Source organism: Cucurbita maxima, unplaced genomic scaffold (assembly GCF_002738345.1).
Source record: "Cucurbita maxima cultivar Rimu unplaced genomic scaffold, Cmax_1.0 Cma_Scf00124, whole genome shotgun sequence".
NCBI classification, from domain to species: Eukaryota; Viridiplantae; Streptophyta; class Magnoliopsida; order Cucurbitales; family Cucurbitaceae; genus Cucurbita; species Cucurbita maxima.
The window spans coordinates 52,484-72,056 of NW_019272140.1; positions in this window are offsets into that span (position 1 = coordinate 52,484).

Sequence of the window (19,573 nt, forward strand, 5' to 3'; positions counted from 1 at the left end):
TCGAAAAATCCATAATTTTTCTACAAATTTCTCATTGTTTTTTGATCATTTTCCCCTTATTTTGAATCTTGAGATTCCTTCTAGATAAGGAATTACAAATCGGGAAAGATTTTTGATAATTGATAAAATGACTTTTTTGCCCTTTTCATTTACTTTTTTCTTTCCAATCCTTGAAATCACTTGTTAGGGTACTTAATTGACTAAGTCCCTTGTTCTTGCTTAAAACTTTAATTTTTTCCTTTCTACCCTTTGGGTCTTTCATGAGTGGCTTATTCTTATGGGAGCTTATTTTCTTCATGCTTGGGGTGTTACATATACAAACTCGTTACAAACACAAAATAAGAAGCAGACTCAAAAGAAGAACAAAAAATACTATTTTAAAAACAGAGGTTAGTCCATGGCCCACACTCCAAAGTCTGCTCTCATCCACGGCCAACTCTTAGTTACTTGAAAAAAAGAATGATAAACATGGAGTGAGTAAAACTTAGTAAGTAGCCTACTAGTAGGTTTTTAACGCGACCTTAAGCTAGGATATTAACTTCTTGTTATGTTTTTAGGATCTTAGAACTAAGAGGTCATCGTGTCATGTATCATATACTGATCCTGAAAACCTTCCCCTAAAATAACCTTCAATTTTCTCCCCATGAACACATGAGTAGTGTCGTCATAATCATGTAATCCTACTGGTAAATCGTGGTGCAGGACATCTCGTTTAGCTGATGGGAAATGTAGGCCTATCATAACATCCAGCTCATGATACATATTGCAGAACATCCTACCTAAAGAGGAATAGAGGCCTTTTTGTACACATCGTAATGGCAGATAATGGTTACTTATGGGTATGGATCCTAGCCAATTATTTAGCATGTTATTCACATAATTCTAGGTACTTATTACATGGATTATTGATGAACCTAGATTTATACATAATGTCATGGGTTAACCACATTTTTGTTTTATTTACGAATTAAACAAAAAGAGAGAATCTGAGATATTTAAATAAGATTTAAATATCTTAATCAAATATATGTCGGAATTAAATTGGGATTGACATTTGAATTAATATTAAATATTAATTAAATAGTTTAATTAATCATTTAATATTACTTTAATTTGAAATTAATAATTCAAATTGATTATTGAATCAAAATGGAGAAAGTCAAAATGATGACTTCATTTTATGGAAAAATCCATGTTAGTGGAGTTTTGAGGTGTCAAAATTTGGTTGAACCAAACTTGAATGTTTTCCAAATAAATCCCACAAATTTGAGTGGAATTTTGAGTGTCAAAATTTGGTGATCTCAAATTTGCATGAACATGCAAACATGACTGTATAAATAGAGTGATCATGGTACATGGAAGGTGGTTCTTGTTGGTGAAAAACCTTGAGCAAAACCTCTCACAAACACTCTCTTCATATATACAAAATCTTTCCCAAGTATAAGTCACTCACCGAATTCCACAATCTCGTTCTAAGGCCGGAGGATAGTGGAGAAGACACTAGTGGTGGTTCGAAACCGGTTCGTTAGGAAAAAGAAATTTGAACTACAAAAGGTTAGTATTCAAACTCATTAAGTTTTAATACTTATGAACATGCTAGTTATTTACTATAATTGATGTTCTAAAAGTGCCTAAGATCCAAATTGCTAACGCATGTGTTATATTAACACATTCAGTTGCTTGTGAAGCAGCGAAAGAATCTGTATGGCTTAGGAAGTTCTTAACTGACTTGGAAGTAGTTCCAAATATGCATCTTCCCTTCAATCTTTATTGTGATAACAGTGGAGCAGTTGCAAATTCAAAAGAACCAAGAATTCATAAGCGAGGAAAACATATTGAGCGCAAATATCATCTCATAAGGGAGATTGTGCAACGAGGAGATGTGATCGTCACACAGATAGCTTCAGAGCACAACATTGCTGATCCATTTTCAGAGCCCCTCACGGCTAAAGTGTATGAAGGGCACCTGGTGAGTCTAGGACTACGAGTTATGTAATCTAGGGTAAGTGGGAGAAAAGGCATGAGTATGTGATGCCCTAGTTTATTGTATTTATGTCTTTCTCTCTACTCAACATTATAAAACCCCACTAGAGTTTTAGTCCAAGTGGGAGTTTGTTGGGTTTTATGTCCTAAAACTCAAGTTTGTAAACAAAAACATATTCTATTTTCAATCAAGTTATAATTGTTGTTTATTTAGTAAAGATTGTTATTGAATAAAGTGAACTTTACGATCATTAATCTAAATCCAATGAACTAAGAACACTCGGGCTATAGTATGATTACTTGAACTATATGTAGAGACATAAGAGTTGATCAAGTTCAATTATATAGTCAAAATGATCTATAATATAAGGATAAGACTGAGTACCTTATTCTAGGGACACTATGGATGCGACCCACTTTTGTATATGATATAAACAATTTGATCACTAAATTGTACATGTGCAGACAAGTGAATGAGGGTGTCCTATGTAATGAGTATTGCATAAGATCAGACCATGAAGAAAATCACTCTCACTTTATAATGTCGTTTACTGTTGAGACTGGTTTTCTTTTCATTCGATGACCTAGGTAACTCGATCTTAATCATGAGCTAACCATGAACTTCTGTTTATTCAGAATTATCCTTAGATTTGCATAGGTGAGAGTGGCTCAAGTTTTCCGACTCAATAGGCCTCCCATTTAAGGGGTAAGAGGGTAAATGGTTGGGGACGTAGGGTGCAAGATGGAATTCACTCCTACCCACTTTTCGGGATAGAAGAGAGGTAGTTCTCTTAAACACTGACTCAGGTCTTGAACAAGGGGTCCCACCCTTTCATTGGCCTGAGAGGGATCCGATTTACTGGTTTGACCACAAACCAATTGTTCATTAGAGGATCAGTGAGACATAAGAAACAAGAAGTAACTTCAGGGGTAAAACGGTAAATTGACCCAGCTCTAGTTACGAACAACCTGTGAAGGATCGACTTACTGATCATTGTTATATCAAATGGACAAAAATATATCTATAGTGAGGGGAGTGCAACTACTAGGCTATAGTGGAATGTCCTAGTAGTTAACAAATGTTGGTTAACAAGATTAATGAGTTTAACCGGTTAATCTTGGATCATTGGAGCCCATGATGTATAGGTCCATTAAGTCTCTCTGCTAGCTCATATCAGACTAAACCATAGAATAGTGTGACGAGTGAGTTCGAAGTCTTCGAATTCAAATTAGGGAGACTGCGATACATATATACGATATATTTAACCGCATTTTTGTTTTATTTACGAATTAAACAAAACGAGAGAATCTGAGATATTTAAATAAGATTTAATATCTTAATCAAATATGAGCAAGAATTAATTGGGATCGTCATTTGAATTAATATTAAATATTAATTAAATAATTTAATTAATCATTTAATATTACTTTATTTGAAATTAATAATTCAAATTGATTATTAAATCAATACGAATAAAGTCAACGTGTTGCCTTCATTTAATGGAAAAATCCATGTTAGTGGAATTTTGAGGTGTCAAAATTTGGTTTAACCAAACTTGCATGCTTGTCAAATAAACCCCACAAATTTGAGTGGAATTTTGAGTGTCAAAATTTGGTTACTCAAGCATGCATACTTGTCACATAATCCCAAACATTTGAGTGAAATTTTGAGTGTCAAAATTTGGTGATCTCAAATTTGCATGAACATGCAAACATGCCTCTATAAATAGAGTGATCATAATACATGAAAGGTCTTCTTATTGGAGAAAAACCTTGAGAAAAACCTCTCACAAACACTCTCCTCGTATATACAAAATCTCTCCCAAGTTTAGTCATTCACCGGATTCCACAATCCCATTCTAAGGCCGGAAGATAGTGGAGAAGACACTAGTGGTGGTTCGAAATCGGTTCGTGAGGAAAAAGGAATTTGAACTACAAACGGTTAGATTCAAACTCATTAAGTTTTAATACTTATGAACATGCTAGTTATTTACTATAATTGACGTTCTATAAGTTTCTAAGATTCAAATTGCTTCCGCATGTGTTATATTAACACCTTCATACTCAACTTCTTCCTCTGAAGCTACAGGAATCCTTAATTTGAAGGAAAAGAGATCGTAGATAGGAATTCGACTCTTATCCCTAATTTAATTTCGAAACCTATATCCTTTAATTCAACACGCTCTCGAGGTTATTTTTCTTTGTGGTCTTCTATGGAAGCATTCCTTGGAGGTGCAGAAACTGATTGGAACCATTTTTGCTCGACGAGTCATCATGTATTCTCGGATTGGATTTTCAAGTTTTTCTTGAAGTTCTTCAATGGCGGATTGAATTGGGGGAATGATTTCTGGACACTTTAAACACTTTATTCCTCCATAAAACTTGTGGGTAATCTTGTTGAGAAACTGTAGGAATAAGTTTGAAGAGAAATGGTGGAGGATTGCTCTCGAATTTGGAAGAAATCTGAGAGTAGGAGGCCCATAATCTAAACGCTTATTGTCTACGATTAGGGGATTAACCTTTCTCAATTCTTATTCCGTATTGTTGCTCCTACTTCAGACTTTATAGGAGGAGCTTAAACCTACATTGAGAGCTCTAGAATCTTCGTTATTTAGAGATCGAACTTTCTGGATAATTTTTCGCAGATATCAACTCCGATCATAGCCTTACCGACCTTGGCTTTGAATACTAATCGTTGGATGTGATGATCCGTGCATGTTCGTTCTAGATCATATCAAATTTTGGAGGAGATCTAATGGTTAAGATTTGAGTTCGAAGGATTTTTCTCGGATGGTCACGGTAGATGCTCTGATTCTAATTAGAGTGGCATTTCTCTAATTATCCATTCTTTCAAGGGTATTTTGGTAATTTTTCACTTTTAGAATATTTTATTATTATTTTTCTACAAATTCCTCATTGTTTTTTTTATCATTTCCCCTTATTTTGAATCTTGAGATTCCTTCTAGATAAGGAATTACAAATCGAAAAGATTTTTGATAATTGATAAAAATAACTTTTTTGCTCTTTTCATTTACTTTTTCCTTTCCAAGCATTTTTAAAAGGTTTTCTAATCATTTTTAAAAGGCCTTTTAACTACTTGAAATCACTTGTTAGGGTACTCAATTGACTAAGTCCCTTGTTCTTGCTTAAAACTTTAATTTTTTTTCTTTCTGTCCTTTGGGTCTTTCATGAGTGACTTATTCTTATGGGAGCTAATTTTCTTCATGTTTGAAGTGTTACATATACATACTCGTTACAAACACAAAATAAGAAGCAAACTCAAAAGAAGAACAAAAAAAACTATTTTAAAAACAGAGGTTAGTCCATGACCCGCACTCCAAAGACTGCTCTCATCCACGACCAACTATTAGTTACTTGAAAAAATCGCGACCTTAAGCTTGGATATTAACTTATTGTTATGTTTTTACGATCTTAGAACTAAGAGGTCATTGTGTCATGTATCATATACTGGTCCTGAAAACCTTCCCCTAAAATAACCTTCAATTTTCTCCCCAAGAACATATGAGTGTTGTCGTCATAATCATGTAATTCTACTGGTAAATCATGGTGCAGGACATCTCATTTAGCTGATGGGAAAGGTAGGCCTATCATAACATCCAGCTCATGATACATATTGCAGGACATCCTACCTAGAGAAGAATAGGGGTCTTTTAGCACACATTGTAATAGCAGATAATGGTTACTTATGGGTATGGATCCTAGAAACTTATTTAGCATGTTATTCACATAGTTCTAGGTACTTGGTACATGGATTATTGATGAACCTAGGTTTATACATAATGTCTTGGGTTAGGCTTTAGGAGTTGAGGTTTTAGCTTAGGAAAACATTAGAGGGTAACCTAACATGGACTGATTCGTGTGTAAACCTACTAGCACTATGAGGATCTCTTTCCTTCGCCAAACTTATGGGTAAACTTATTTAGAAGGTCCAGGAACAAGCTTGCTTCTTGCCCCTAATAGTCTACCCTAATTCATAATTTATAGACGAATTTTCCACTACCATTGAAACATCTAGAATTTCTGTAATTTCATTCTTTATTTTTCTGAATCTTCTGCCAGAAAAGTCTTCTCCGATTCAGGAAGTTTATAAAAATTAGAAAAAGTACCATTTTCTCAATGGTTTTTCAATTCTACGTGTTCTTTGCTTTTAGATACAACCTAGTAGGGATTATACACTGTCTCTTATTCGAGACCTTGAGTGTTGCAAATTCTCCTCTTCTTTGAAAACTTTCGGTCATCGAAAGTGCTTATTCTAAAATAGGTCAGGGTACAAGGTTCTTATTTGCCTTCTGTTTCCCAAGTGGCTTCTTTTATTCTATGATTCTTCCATAGGACCCTAACAAGAGCTATTTTCTTGTTTCTCAATCTTTTGAGTTTCTTGTCTATTATTTGAATCGGGTCTTCTTTATAGGTCATCTCTTAAGAAGAGAGTTTCATGAGCCAGTACGTGCGAAAGATCTTGGGTATACTTCCGTAGTATGGATACATGAAAGATATTATGTACTGTAGACAAATTTGGGCCTTGTCCGATTCTATAGGTCACAGATCCAATCCTTTCTAATATCTCAAAGGGACGGATAAACCTAAGGCTTAGCTTCCCCTTTCTACCCCACCTGAGCACCTCTCTCATGGGGTGCTACCTTTATGATCCCCTACCTACAATTCCATGTCCTTGCGCCTTAGGTCTACATAGCTTTTCTCTCGGCTTTGTGCGGTTTGTATCCTAACTTTAATCTTTTGGACTGCGGTGTTGGTAATTTGCACTAGCTTTGGCCTAATAGTTATCGTTTTCCCTCCTTCTTCTCAAAAGATAGGGGATCAAAATCTCCGTCCATAGAGAACCTCGTATGTGGCCATTTGTATGGTGGCTTGGCAACTATTATTATAAGCGAATTTCACAAGGGGTAGGTACTTATCTCAGCTTTCTGCAAAATCCATCACATATACCCTCAACATGTCTTCCAATATTTGTTGAATTTTCCAAAAGTGAGATTTAAATCTTGCATCTCGGTCTAATACTATTATCTTTTGTTGAATTTCCAGAAGCGTACCCAATACCTTTACTGATGAATATTCGTTTTTAATGTTAGCAAGAGTAGCTCAGTTGGGAGATTGTTAGACGGAAGATTTGAAGATCACACGTGTTTTATCCACGTTCAACGCACCTAATACAAGTTTATTACCTCACTATACAATCTAAAAACACAACTTTCTTATTCAATCTAAAATTAGTGATTATTTCTTTTTTAAATATAATGAATTAGCGGAAGTACGTTTACTTATGAATTTTCATTTTTAATATTAGCGGGGATAGCTCTGTTGGGAGAGCATCAAAGTGAAGATTTGAAGTTCACGTGTTTGATCTCTACGTTCACCGTACCTGATTCTAGTTGCATAACCCGACTATTCAATCTAAAATTAGTCATTATTCCTTTCTGAAATCTCAATGAATTATCGGAAATACCTAACGTGTTCTAGTTCAACGCACCTTATACAAGTTGGATAACTTGAATATCTTATTAAAAATTAGTGATTATTTCTATTAAAAATTAAAATGAATTAGCAAAAATACCTTTACTGATGAATTTTCAATTTTAATGTTAGTGTGGATAGCTCAGTTGAGAGAGCGTTAGATTGAAGATTTAAAGTTCACGTGCTTAATCTTCACGTTCACCGCACCTGTTTCCATTTGCATAAGCTAACTATTCAATAAAAAATTAGTTATTATTTATTTTTAAAATTTCAATGAATAATGAAATAGCGAAAATACCCTTACACATGAATTTTGATTTTTAATGATTGTGGGGATAACTTAGTTGGGATTGAATATCTAAAGGTTACATGTTTAATCCACGTTCACGGCACTTGGTTTACGTTACATAAATCCATTAAGTTGCATAACTTTATTCAAACTAAAATTAGTGATTATTTCTTTTTAAAATATAATGAATTAGCGGAAATACCTTTATTTATGATTTTTTTTCCAAATATTAGTGAGGATAACTCAGTTTTGAGAGCGTCAGATTGAAAATCCGAAGGTCACGTGTTCTTCGATCCACGTTCACCGCACCTGTTTCAAGTCACATAACTTGACTCATGACTATTCAATCTAAAATTAGTGATTATTTCTTTTTAAAATTTCCGACATTTTCATTTTCAATGTTACAGGGGATAGCTTAGTTGGGAGAGAGTCACTAAAGATCTCAAGGGGTCACGGGTTTGATCCAGGTTCAAGTTGACTAAGTTGCATAACTTGACTATTCAATCTAAAATTAGTGATTATTTCTTTTTAAAATCTCAATGAAGTAGTGAAAATATCTTTACTGATGAATTTTTATTTTTAATGTTAGCGGGTTAACTCAGTTTGGAGAGCATTAGTGAAGATCTAAAAGTCACGTGTTTGATCCACGTTCACGGCACCTAATTCAAGGTGACTAACTTGCATAACCTGAATATTCAATAAAAAATTAGTGATTATTTCTTTTTAAAATTTATGAATTTTCATTTTCAATGTTATAGGGGATAGCTTAGTTGGGAGAGATTAATATTGAAGATTTGAAGGTCACGTGTTCATTCGACCTTCACCACACCTGATTCAAGTAGTATAACTTACTGTCTTATCTAAATTTAGAGATGTTTTCTTTTTAAAATTTCAATGAATTAGCATAAATAATTTTAGTGATGAATTTTCATTTTAATGTTAAGCATAAATAGCTCAATTCAATTTGGAGTGGTGTCTGTAGATCTAAAGATAGCTTGGATTCCTAATTCTTTATTTGACTATAAATGCTCGGTAAGACATTTAGTAAAATGACTCATTTTATTGCATGGAACAATAAAATTGATCTTCCTATACAATTGTCAATACATTCTACTTTCAAAGTTGCTAAGTTGAGTCCCTTTGATGTAGGTGATGATTTAGTAAAATGACTCATTTTATTGTATGGGACAATAAAATTGATCTTCCTATAGAATTGTCAATACATTCTACTTTCAAAGTTACTAAGTTGAGTCCCTTTGATGTAGGTGATGATTTTTCTGATTTGAGGACGAATCCTGAAGAGGGGGATGATGATAAGAACACGGTGTACATTCTACTTTCAATGTTACTGAGTTGAGTTCTTTTGATGTAGGTGATGATTTGTCTGATTCGAGGACGAATCCTTTTGAAGAGAGGGATGATGATAAGAATTACAGTGTTCCAACTGGACCTATTACACAACCAAAGGCCAAGAAGATTCAACAAACATTCATACTTCATCTACAAAATTGGATAGGCTAGGTTCAACCGTCATTTCATAAGTAAATATTTGCACGGTTTAAGTAGCGGATGAAGTTGCAAGCATCATTTCATGAGTGGTTAGAAAACTTTATTTATTATTTTAATTTCATAAAGTTTGTAATGCTCAAATTGACTTGGTCTTCTGTGGAGATTTATTTGATTTTATTTCAATTTTGTCAAACTCAGTAATTACTTTATGTGCTAGATCAAAATAAGATGCATAAAAAGAACTTGTAGTAATTAGTTTATTCATCGACCTTTAATCTTAAAAGTAACTTAAAATATTGCAATATTGTGATTCAATCGCCTATTATGAAATTAGGCTCGAACTAAAAAAATAATATTTTTAAAAGATGGAAAAATTCATGAACCAACCAAAATATGTATTCAAAGATGAAAAATTCACAACAACAATCACAAACAATATTAATAAGCATCTTGTCTTCTGGTTTGTCACAATTTCAAACATGAACAAACCTCAATTTCGAGCCGGTGAGTATTATGGATCATAATCGACAATACTTTGCAAGTAGCTTTGAGCATTCACAAAAGGTCGAAAGTTGAATTTCTTTAGAATTGTAACCGAATAACATATGATTATTGTTGAATTTCTAAAAATACACCACAAATTTCATTTATAGATATAAATGGAACCATTGATATAAAACGGTGATTATATAATTGCATCTTCACTAACAAACCCACCTCAGAGTGATCATCTTCACTAGAGGCTGCAAATTAAGTAGCCTTCCTCGATTACTCAAAAGTGAAGTTTTAAGAATCAATATTTGAGCAAGAAAAATCATGTTACATGTTTCTGGGATACCACGGAGACATCAATGCAAGCAATCACTACCACCCGAAGTTTCTTTGATATTGTAGATGGATCTATGAGACTCATCCCTCTGATGTGAAAGAGTAGTTATATCCAACATTCTTACATGTGTGCCTCTTACAATACTCTCAACAAATGGATCGCTTGATCTATTATACTCTACTTTACTTTCTCTTGATAACGGTGTGGTATTGACACAACTCATATTGCCGATAATCATCACTTACATCCTAAACCAGAGTATAGCGGTCGACTATCGTCAAGGACCCATTCACCATTTCAATCATTTCTCTAAATTTTATGATGCTCTAGTGTTAGATTTCATGGGAATATTGCACTAGTAAAGTCTTGAAATGTCTATATATCAAAACTGTTTAACACTTTTCAAATCTTGATTTTTGGCTGTTTGTGTTTTTTTTTTTTTTTTTTTGGGTTCCTAATCTTCCTTCTGTGTTTTGTTACATTTTTTTTTATAATTATTTTAGCAATTAGCCAATTTAATCAATTCTTCCTTTATGTTTTTTTTTTTAATTATGTTAGCCATTACTTTTGGCTAATTTAATCTATTCTATTTATTTTTTTTTTTTTTTTTGCTATTGATGGACGGTATCTTTCTGAAACATACTAAATAAAACTAAATAATTGGTTAAGAGAGGATATGAGATATAACTTATTGTTAAATCTCTTTCCATATGAGAATAACTCATTCTCATGTCCATCTTTGCAACCATGTACTAAATTAAGGATTTTATTTCAAGGACAAAATTAAAGTTGTAGTTAGTCAATTATAATATTAGACGTGCTAGTTTTCAAACTACTTTAAATAGGTGTAAAGAAAGCATGAGAATAACTTAGTTTCACTAATCTGACACGTGTTGGGCATGTACTGAACACTTGTTAATATAATGGATGCATTACAAATTTATAATCCAGCGTTTCGTATCATACCCTTGAGTTTGAATATATTTTGAGAGTGAAACGTACCTTAAGCTTTTTTTTAAGTATGCAAACATATAAACTTATTTATATGAATTTATTTCTAATATAAAATTGATAAATAATTTGAAATAATTCTTTTTAATTAATGTATCGTTATCACATCGGTGTCCTAGCTTTTTACAAATGACATGTTACCATATCTATTTGGTATCATATTTATGTCTCGTATCTATATCTCATTTTTATTTTTGTGACTCTGAGATATTTTGCTTTTATAAATAGATATTTTCACGAAAATATGTTTAATTTATGTTGAGATGGAGAATAAAAATTGACACTTGAGGACGTTGATACTTGAGACTTTGATTCCTCTTAGTGTGAAGCTTGCATCTTGCAATTACTTGGGTAGAGAATGTGTTTCACTTAAAATTCACTCAAGAGAAAATAATCAAATAACGAACCATATGCGAGAGAGGATAACTTTTTTTTTTTTTTAATCTTTGAGAAATAAGAAAACATGACATGAATGACATCTTCTTGAATCATTGTTTTGTTCTAGTAAATGTATATAAAAAAAAAAACCTTATATATTTTTAGATATAATTTAAGATTACCTATTTAATAAAACTCCATCCAAACTTCTACTCATAAATTTAGTTATTATTTGTATACAATTGTTAACATGTAAGAAAATACACGTACAAAATATTTATACTTTTGGTAATACACTAGTCTCGGTTGTTTGACTAAAACAATGCAATCATTGTCCAAACTAAAGAATTTGATTCGAAGCTATCTCCTAAAAGAGGGAGGCTCAATTAGACTTTGTTGTAAGATTCGATCATATCAATTTAAATAGCGTTCTCCACAACTATAAATATCGAACTCCAAAGTATTCACGAGCAAAGTAAGTTTGTTGAAACTATCTATAAAAGTGTTCCAAAGTGAGTTGTGGAGAAGATTTGCCTTAAAATCTAGTTCCAATTAAGGGTGTCAATGATGGGAAAATTTCAGAGGTGGTAGATATAATTTATTTTACAAGCGTGTGGTGAACGGTCTTTTCAGTCTCATATAGGCTACGGTCTTTTCAGTCTCATAATTTTATATTATTGTGATATTTGTTCCCAAATTTTATNAGTCTCATATAGGCTACGGTCTTTTCAGTCTCATAATTTTATATTATTGTGATATTTGTTCCCAAATTATATTATTGTGATAGAAGCTATAAATGACCATTATATTCATTGGTCAGATATTGCAATTGTGAAGAAGTTTTCTTTATAGAAGTATTTGGAGATTATATTATTGTGATATTTGTTCCCAAATTTTATATTATTTGTGATAGAAGCTATAAATGACCATTATATTCATTGGTCAGATATTGCAATTGTGAAGAAGTTTTCTTTATAGAAGTATTTGGAGATTATATTATTGTGATATTTGTTCCCAAATTTTATATTATTTGTGATAGAAGCTATAAATGACCATTATATTCATTGGTCAGATATTGCAATTGTGAAGAAGTGAAGAAGTTCACTTTATAGAAGTATTTGGAGATGCGGGGTGGTATCGATCCCCGTACCTCTCGCATGCTAAGCGATACCATCTGAGCTACATCCCCACAATTTTTGCATCACAAAGCCCTAAATTTTTCGTCATCAATAATATTAATGAAGAAATATTGCTACACAACAAGGTCATGAATAAGGAGGGTATCAATCCCCGTACCTCTCACATGCAAAGCGAGCGCTCTACCATCTGAGCTACATACCCATGATTTTGACATTTTAAAACCCTAAATGTCCCATCATCAATAATAGTGAAAATAAAAAATATCAAAATATTAATAACAAATAGTTTTTTTTGGTGTTGCGGGGCATCGATAATTCTGAAAATGAAAAAATATTATAACAAATTAAATACTTTCTTTTGGAGATGCAGGTTATCAATCTCCGTACAACTCGCATGCAAAGCGAGCGCTCTACCGTCTAAGCTTCACAATTTTTACGTCACAAAAACATAAATGATTCGTCGTGAATAATAGTGAAAATGAAAAAATATCGCTACTCATTATGTCATAAATAAGAAAAAATTGAATAGAAATAAAATATTACATCATAGAACCCTAAATTTCCCATCATCAATAATAGTGAAAATGAAGAAAATCTAGAAATGCAGGGTATCGATCCCCATATCTCTTGCATGCAAAGCAAGTGCTCTACCATCTAAGCTATATCCCCACAATTCTTATATCATAAAGTCCTAAGCATCTCGTCATCCGTAATAGTGAAAATGAAAAACTATCCCAGCTCATTATGTCCTAAATAAGAAAAAATCGAAAAGATAAGAAAAAATTGAAAAGAAATAATATATTTAGTAATCGATTCAATTGAAGATGCAAGGTAATGATCCCCATACTTTCCACATGGGAAATGAACACCCTAAATGCCCCTTCATCAATAATTGTGAAAATGAAAAAGTATATCTACATATTATGTCATAAATAAGAAAATATTTAATAGAAATAAAATATTAATAATAAAATAGTTTCTTTTGGAGATGCGAGGTATCGATCCCCGTACCTCTCACATGCTAAGCGAAGCTACATCCCTACAATTCTTGCATCACAAAACCCTAAATTTTTCATCATCAATAATAGTGAAAATGAACAAATATCGGTACTCAACATGTCATGAATAAGAAAAAATTGAAAAGAAGTAATTTTCAAAATAGTGACATGAAAAACTATCCTGGCTCATTATGTCGTAAATAAGAAAAAATTGAAAAGAAATAATATATTTAGTGATTGATTCATTTTGGAGATGCAAGGTATCAACCTCGTAACTTTCCACATCAGAAGTGAGTGCTCTACTATCTGAGCTACATCCTTACAATTCGTACTACAATATCTTGAAGGGGCATTTTGAGAATCAAAATCGAGACCTCTCACACCCAAAGCAAGAATCATACCACTAGACCAAATGCCCTTGTTTTACCACTTGAAACATATATATGAAGCCTTAGGCCTAGGTATTAAGGTCGTATTTTGTCGTATTGCAGGAAACACGGGAAGTCCTTAGATGTAGAATGTGTATGGGAGAATAAAGCCTTGGGATGGGATGTTAAGAAAGACTATTAGTATTAAGAGCATGATGGTAAGTATAAAATGATGTGTCTTGGAGAATAAAGCCTTGGGATGGGATGTTAAGAAAGATTATGAGTATTAAGAGCATGATGGTAAGTATAAAGTGATGTGTCTTGGAGAATAAAGCCTTGGGATGAGATGTTAGGAAAGACTATGCGTACTAAGAAAGTGATGGTAAGTATAAAATAACGTGTCTTGGAGAATAAAGCCTAGGGATGATATGTTAAGAAAGACTATGAGTATTAAGAGCATGATGGTAAGTATAAAATGTCGAATATGAAGTTAGGTTGATGTCTGTGAATGTTTGATTAATCCACCACACCTAAATGGTGTGAAAGTTATCTTATTTATAATCAAATAAATTACAAGGATATGAAAATAGTAATAAATGAAAATAACAATAAATGGAAAGATACCTATGATAATAAAGCAAATATTAGATATTTGCCTTGTAATAAAATATCAAATATAATATATATGGTAAACTATAATTTATTACTAAATATCCTTAACACCCCACCGCAAGCTAAGCGTCGGATTTAAACGAACGTGAAGCTTGAATCTGAAAAATTCAAAGAGGTTGAGAAACACTTTTCTTGAAGAAGTCAACAACCTGGTTGAGAGGAGGCGTAGAGAAACACTTTCTTGGCCATCGAAAATTGCAGAGGAATCGCCGCTCAGCGGCAATGCTGCCTTGGTTTCGGCGAGAATATGTCTAACCCATTGAAGAGGGATTGTCGCTTAGCGACGATGCTGCCTTGGCTCTGGTGAGAATATTTCTAACCCCAAGAAGTAGAAGGGGAAACCTAGAGCAAGGGACAAAGACAATGTTGAAGCCGGAAGAGTCGCCACATTGGGCGAAGGAGCCAATTTTGGCGAAAAGGACAGTCGGAAGAGTCGCCTCATCGGGCGAAGAAGCCAATTTTGGCAGGAAGGGTGGCGGCAACTTGGTTGGCGAATAGGCCAGTGCGGCACCCAGATTCCGAAGGTAAATCTCTGCAAGAGGTTGATAGGTTTAGGTTAGGGTTTATGTGAAGGATGAAGGTTGATTGGGAAGAAAATGAGAGAGACTATATTGGCCAAGGGGAAAACCGATTGGGTTGGAAAAGGTAAGGTTGTATGTACAGAGTATGACGAAAGGTGATTTGGAGGTCAAAAGGATGGAGCCGAAGAGTAATCAATCGGCTCTGCATGTGGCAGCCATGACGATTGCCCCTGCGGCGTCAAAGCCAGCAGTGGTGGTGGAGAAGAACAGTAGAAAATTTCAAAAGCCATTGAAAAAGGATCCGAGTTGCTAAACCAAAATGGCTCTGATACCATGTGAATGTTTGATTAATCCACCACACCTAAATGGTGTGAAAGTTATCTTATTTATAATCAAATAAATTACAAGGATATGAAAATAGTAATAAATGAAAATAACAATAAATGGAAAGATACCTATGATAATAAAGCAAATATTAGATATTTGCCTTGTAATAAAATATCAAATATAATATATATGGTAAACTATAATTTATTACTAAATATCCTTAACAATGTCAAATATGAAGAATAACACCACTAAACCAAATGCCTTTTCTTGAACATCCAATATTTTTAGCTTTTACTCAAATATATTTTCTCTTAGTTGGAGGACATTGTTATAATATAAAAGGGTTATCAAATAAACCAACAACCAAACTATTTTCTCTTAGTTGGAGGACATTGTTATAATATAAAAGGGTTATCAAATAAACCAACAACCAAACAAAAAAAACAAACTCAATGAAACACATTAATAGTACTCAGAGTTGGAGTCTATAAGCATTTCATGAACTTCAATGCAATTCATGCTTCATTAAAGATGAGATAAACTTTGGGGAACTTTAAATTACTTCATGTGGAGTTTCAATTACTATATGCTAGTTACCATCTTCCGGATTAACTAATTGGACACGAATTCATGAATTTAGGGAAATTTTTGTATAATTATCAACTACAACTTATGTTTTCAAATTTTTAGGACATAATTTAGGTAGCTGTTTTTATGAGTCATAAACTTGTTTCTTTGCATAATATGGATTTAGTTGAACTAATATTATCGATAAGATGGAGAAAGAAATTGTCTTTGAAATGACTAATAGACCTAGGTTCATCGTTGTTGTTTTTAACTTGTGATTTTGCAGAAAGTTTAACTAATATGAACTGTCATGTCACAAGAGCTTTAAGGTAAATCAAGAATATACCCTAAACATCATTCAAGATGACAATAAAATGGAGTTAAATTGAACGCACTTTAGTTTCATGTTTGGCGTGTTTAAGATAAAGCATAATTGTATTAATGATATTGAGCGTGGAGTCTATAAGAATTTAATGATCTTAAGAGAAATTCCTATTTTATTAGAGGATACCAACTTTATTTAAGGTACAAGGAGTTCAAGAAACTGGATTTGAATCTGGTTAAAGAACAGCAAGATTTGAAAGTTTTGAGTTCTAGACCAAATTTGTACCTAATTATTACTTTTGATGACAATTTATAAATTAAGAGAAAAATATTTTTGTAAAGATAGATTAAACTCTAAAGCTTTGGTGACGAAACCATGTTTAGACTAGCAGTTTAAAGTCAAGAGATGCGGACACCGGCGTGATTATTTTGGATGGGTTCGTATGAGGGAGCCTTCAAAGGTTGTGCACTCACAGATGGGGTTGTTATGCAGCGTTAGTCTGTCTTTGTGTTTGAGTTTTTTTGTATTTTTTTTTTTTTTTTGTAATTCTATCCCAAACACTTTTTTTTTTTTTGTATGGATAAATTTGAACAACACCGTCTTATAATTTAATTTAATTTTATATTTAATGTGGTGTTGTTTTCTCAATCTCATTTTAATTTTACAACATTATTTTATATTAATTTACTTTTTTTTTTATTTGTTTTTATTTGTTTTCACTTTCAATTTTAGTTTTTATTTGAGTTTTGAACCCTTGAAATTTGGGTTGTGACAGATTGGTATCAGAGCAGCCGGATTTTAAATTATATAGATTTTTTCTTAAGATAAAGAGTCGTATATCTCTATGACTCACCTAGATGACACGTCTCTCCGCGACCAAGTAAGCAGTCTAACCCTATTTTGTAGTATATGATATGTTGTAAAACTTGTATAAATTTATTGTATGTTTTGATTTTCGTGGTAGTTATAAAATGTCCTTGGACGTTATAGTGTCTAGATATGGTGAGGAGGAAAAGAGTGGTCATGAGATATAGCCTTAGAAAAACATAGAGTTTTTGTTGTAGAGTGCGAGACATCTAATCCATGAAATTTTGGTACTAGAAATGAAGAAACTGGAGATGGTCCCCAAACGTCTGTATGGACCATTTCCGATCGCACTTTCTTTGGTTCTCTAGCAGATTTTGTGAAGCTAACTCGTTTATATTTTTCCATAACGCAGCTCTCACAAACACCCATATCAATAGATTTTAGCCCTTCTAAAACTTCATTTGCACCCATCATCTTCATTTCTTTGATGCCCATCATCTCTTCCCTTCAATCTCCAACGTTTTGTTGTCGGCAATATACACCTTCCTAACATTTTCTTATTTGAAATTTTGAAAAAAAATCCTTACTTGGAGACGAATGAAACGATGCAACTGAATCTAAAATCCAAAAATTCAATTGGGTTATTCACGCTAAGGATTAAAGCATTCTCAGTATCTTCTGCTGAATATATGGAATTAATGTTATCTTCAAATTTGTGATTTTTCTTTTCTTCAATTTTGTACAATCTGTCTGAAAGTGTTATTTTTCTCCACAATTTCAACACTTTACGTTTTGTTTGTTTGGAGATTTTTCACGGTTTCTTACTTTTGATCGCCCATGTTTGTTTGGGCTCTTTGATTTACTTTTTCCTCTTCGATCAACAATGAGAGCATTGTCTGATGAATCTCCTATTTCCCGTTTAGGCTTTCGCTGACATCTTGAATTTCATTAAATTTCAATTTATTAGATCCTCGTGAACTGTTGATTGCAGCAACAACAGTATACCACGACTCGAGTAAAGATTACATAAAAATCAATGATTTAATTTCATTTTTTAACATAATTTCCACCCAACTCAATTGACTTACAATCATGTTGAACTAATTTATATGATTTGCAACAAATCGACATTTGTAGATTCAACAACCTCTGCATCAAATACACCTTGTTCATAGCCGACGTATTTTCGTACATATTTGAAAACACCTTCAATAGGCCAGATGTCGTCTTCTCTGTGATGATGTTGAACGTCATGTTTCTGGAAAGCGTCAACCAGATTAACCATACGGCGTGTATGATTAGCCCTCAAAATCATATCTACACCCTTCAGAACTAAAATGTCCCAAAATGCACTAAAGAAGAACGTGACCAGTTGTTGTTTATTCACTTTTAGCTTATAACATTGCTCTATTTGAAATTGTTTTTAACGTATTTCCTCGCTCACGTTTTCTAAAATATTTCTTCTAAACGTGATAGGAGTGAGTCGTGCAAGGAAGAAGGATTTTGGTTCGTTTTTTTGTAGAAAATTTGTACCCCTTTCCTAAAACCTTTAGCGGACAACATACCCAAAACAGATGCGCTACACCTCGTCTCACCCCTCCGGAGCATATGGATCCACCCAATCGATGAACACTCAAACCAAACTCGCCCATACTTTTTGGCACAGGGATGCGAGAACCAATCCGAGTAATCTACAATGGGGAGACCCCTTAAAGCAACAAACGAGAATGGCTCGGTTGATAGCAGGGTTAAAGAAAAGGTGAGTATGAAAAGACATATCGCGTAGCCGTCCCTTTGAGCAGCTTCATTCTTTCTTGATCTTGGAACCGACTTTATGAAAAAAAATAAGTCTTTCAGCTGAAAGTGTGACTGTTGAGTATAGATAAGCGAACCTCTTGGTTCGAGGGAAACCGGAGATGTTTGCTAAGAAAGCTAAGCAGACAAGTACAGGATGGACAAAATGCACATACAAATTGATTGACATGATTCCTCTCCCTCTCTCTTTGGCTAGTTGGCTAGTTACACGATAAGCGGGAAAGCATACCAGGCAAGGAAAGAAAGGCTGCTCGATCTCCTGTAAGGCCAACCCTCAACGGCGAGCTCACCAGGCAATGCTATAAGTCCAATAGAAGTCCAAGGTTTCGTCTACTACGGACTAGGAAGCTCTTGGAGGATCTAACATGAAATGAGAAATACATTTGATTATGGCAACTAATAGATAACAAACTTTTTGGTAGAAATTGAATGATCCCTTGGCTCGGGCAAGAAAAGGAAAAGGTAGTCGTACTCCTACTTTTTCCGTCGGACGAGAGGAAAGTTTGAGCTGAAAGATTGAATCACACTAGGTAAGAAAG